At 44.7% G+C, this 3,368-nt stretch overlaps 1 pseudogene; it reads right to left on the reverse strand.

The window, feature by feature from the left end:
* Window positions 1–534: 534 nt before the first annotated feature.
* Window positions 535–1,035, reverse strand: LOC142437424 (large ribosomal subunit protein eL24-like; annotated as a pseudogene).
* Window positions 1,036–3,368: the final 2,333 nt, after the last annotated feature.

Here is a 3,368-nt window from a genome sequence, read left to right on the forward strand (position 1 = left end):
AACCTGCAATATGCAGATGACATTACCTTTCTTGCTATAAGTCAAAAGGACTTATAGATGAAGATCAAGGACAACAACCTTCAAAATGGATTACAACTTAACATAAAGAAAAATAAATCCTCACAACTGGGTCAATAAGCATCATCAAGACAGACAGAGAAAAGATTGCAGTTGTCAGGGATTTCATCTTGCTTGGATTCTCATGGAATCAGCAGTCAAGAAATTAAACGCAATACTGCATTGGACAAATCTGTTTCACACATACACACAAATACACTGCTATCAATTCAATTTTGATTCCTATCCCCAGTGGTGAAGTAGGTTGCTTGTTGGACTGCTAACTGCAAGGTCAGTAGTTCAAACCCACTAGTTGGTCCACAAGAGAAAGATGAGACTTTGTACTCCTGTAAAGATTTAGAGCAGTGGTTCTCAACCTTCCTAATGCCACGACCCTTTAATACAGTTCCTCATGCTGTGGTGACCCCCCAATCATAAAATTATTTTCTTTTTAAAAAAAATTTGTTAATAGTTGCATCTTTATTAGAAAGTCTCTGCTGCCGACTTAGCGTTTTCCACCGACCCGGGGAGCGGACACTTGCACGGGCTGCACAATCTTTGGCTTAGGTGCTGCCTTGTTGGGGGCCTTAGTAGCGGCCATTGCTGTCTTTTTAGAGGCTGGCTTTGCCTTTTTTGCTTCCTTGGCAGCACTGATGGACTGTTCTCGCTGGGCCTTTCTAACCTCGGGTTTCTGATTCCTCTTGGCCATGATATCAGCAAGAGACGGACCCGTGATGGCCCTCTGGAATTTGACTGCACGGCGGGTTCTTTTCTTTTGAATGTCTTCCGACTGCCCCTTCTTGTGCTTCCTCCTGCAGAGGACGGTCCAGTTTCCCGGCCGAGGGCTCCTCTGGGAAAGGAATGCCGACTCACATTTTGCATTCGGGAACTGGAAAACCTTTCCGTCGGTCCTGGCGTAGCGCCCCCGTGCCCGGGGTAAATCTTGTACCCGCTGAAGCTGCGCGTATCGACCTTCATGGCTGCCGCAGCGGAGGGCTGAGGAAGACGGCGAAGAGGACCATAAAATTATTTTCATTGCTACTTCATCACTGTAATTTTGCTACTGTTATGAATCAGGCGACCTCTGTGAAAGGGTCGTTCAACCCCCCAGAGGGGTCGCGACCCGCAGGTTGAGAACCACTGATTTAGAGCATCAGAAAAGCCACAAGGGAAGTTCTACTCTGTCCTACAGGGTTGCTGCTGCACAAGACCTCGTTTGAAAGTGTTAAAGAACAACGAGGTTACTTTCAGGATGCACAACCACCTGACCCAATCACCTAGGATGCATGCACAAGCTGAACAATGAATATGGAAGACTGATGACGAATTGGTGGCTTTTGATTAAAATGTACTACCAGAAGGAAAACAATTTGCTCTTTAGAAGCCAGAATGCACGTTAGAAGCAAGGATGGTGAGACTTCCTTTCGTGCACTTTAGACGTGTCATCAGAAGGGAATGGTCTCTGGAGAAAGACATCAAACCAAGGAAGACTCGCAACAAGATTTCTCGACAAAGTGGTTGCAACAACGGCTCAGACTTGAGAGCAATTGTGAGAATGGCGCAGGGTTCCATTCTTTTTTTTAGGGTTCCATTCTTATCTACTTAGGATCTCCATGATTCAGAATGAATAGGGCCTCATTAACATTTAAAAATCTGGTTTCCAGACAGGATTGCATCCACCGATACAAGAGTTAAGATTCCAACACACGTGGGTGGTGGGGCAAGCACAATTTCATAAATAACAAGAAGCAACCCTAACAAGAACAACAAAAACAGCAGTATGCTACTGGGGCAACTTCTGAGCAAAAGTCTGTATTTCATTTATGCATACTCATTGCAGAGAGTGAAGATGGGTGTAACGAAGGAAATAAATATTCCCCTTGTTATTGTAGCTCACCGAGAACCGCTGTAAAGAGGCAGTGTACTTTTAACTAATGGGCCGACATGGTTAGGTGCTGTCGCATTGATCCTGACTCATGTGGCTGGAGTAGAGCTGCCCCATTGACATTTCTAGGTCACAGTCTTTATGAGAGCAGTCTGCCGGGTCTTTCTCCGTAGGAGCCACTGGATGAGTTTAAGCTGTCAGCGTTTCAGTCAGCAGCAGTCTTGTTTCCAAGACTACGTAAAGGACAAATAGCCGAGTTCTTTTGAAGGTCCATTCTTTCTGAGTCCTGGCATAAAACACACAGCATTGCCAGTATCCTCAAGGCTGCAGATGGCTTGGTCCATAGAGTCTTGGTCTATAACAGAGGCCTGAGTAAATTTGAAGACCAAGCCAAAGAATCAGGATGTTCAAGCCATACTGGAGAGGGAGGGAGCATACCCATCCAATGACACACAAGGAAAAATCAAGGAAGTTTTTATAAGGAAGAAAGAACGCTCCCAGTTATGTTCTGCTTCTCTATGTAGCTGGAAGAAGCGATGGGAGGTCATCCAAAGTAATGAAGAGGGCTATTCCATCAGAGCCTGAAAACGTCCTGCCATCTGGAAGCGAGAGGGGGAGCAGTGGGGATTGACCTACATCTCTACAAGGTTGCCGGTGCCTTCGGCACTGGATGTGCTGACAACTTTGCAAAGGAACTTCTGGAAACAAGATATTAAATACATGCTGAGGTCCCAGGAAAATCGAATCGTCCAATGGAAAGTAAAAAAACTCCAAGTGAACTTATCTTCATGTAAATATTTTACTGTCTAGAAATTGAAATTTCCTTGAGGACAATGTGGTCATTACATTGTTGAAGATGATTAAAATGACTGGGGCTAAGGTATATGTGTGTGTTTAGCAACCAAGTGATGTGAAAACAAGATGTTAAAAATCCTAGGTCAAGGGGCTTCTATTTATCAGACAGTGAACTGTGAGAAACCCGAGACAGTTCTAAAACCCTAGTGTTTGGTTTTGTTTGTTGGAGGGACGAGGGGTTCTGTTCTTGTTGGATTTTGTTTTTGTCATATTAGGACCGCCAAAGTAAACTAGAGCTGTTCACAACATGTGCACAAGCAGACGGAGTCTGGGCTCCCATGTAACTCTATCCCCAGTCCAAGAACAGTTAGTTCTTCTGCGACCCTGCTCTACACAGACCTTCATGAAGAGATAGGATAAGGATGCTACAGCAAAGTGTGGTAAAGAAAGCAGATGGTGCCCAGCTACCAACTGGAATAATGTCTGGCGTCTTACAGGCTTGTTTTCAAACAAACAGCCATCTAAGGGAGGCATCAACTAAGTTCACACAGGAGAAACACACCAGCCTGTGTGATCCAAAGATGATGATAACAAAATCCAAATATTAGGGAGCTACATTAGGGACAAAAGG

This window comes from Tenrec ecaudatus, chromosome 1 (genome assembly GCF_050624435.1).
Source record: "Tenrec ecaudatus isolate mTenEca1 chromosome 1, mTenEca1.hap1, whole genome shotgun sequence".
Taxonomy (NCBI): domain Eukaryota; kingdom Metazoa; phylum Chordata; class Mammalia; order Afrosoricida; family Tenrecidae; genus Tenrec; species Tenrec ecaudatus.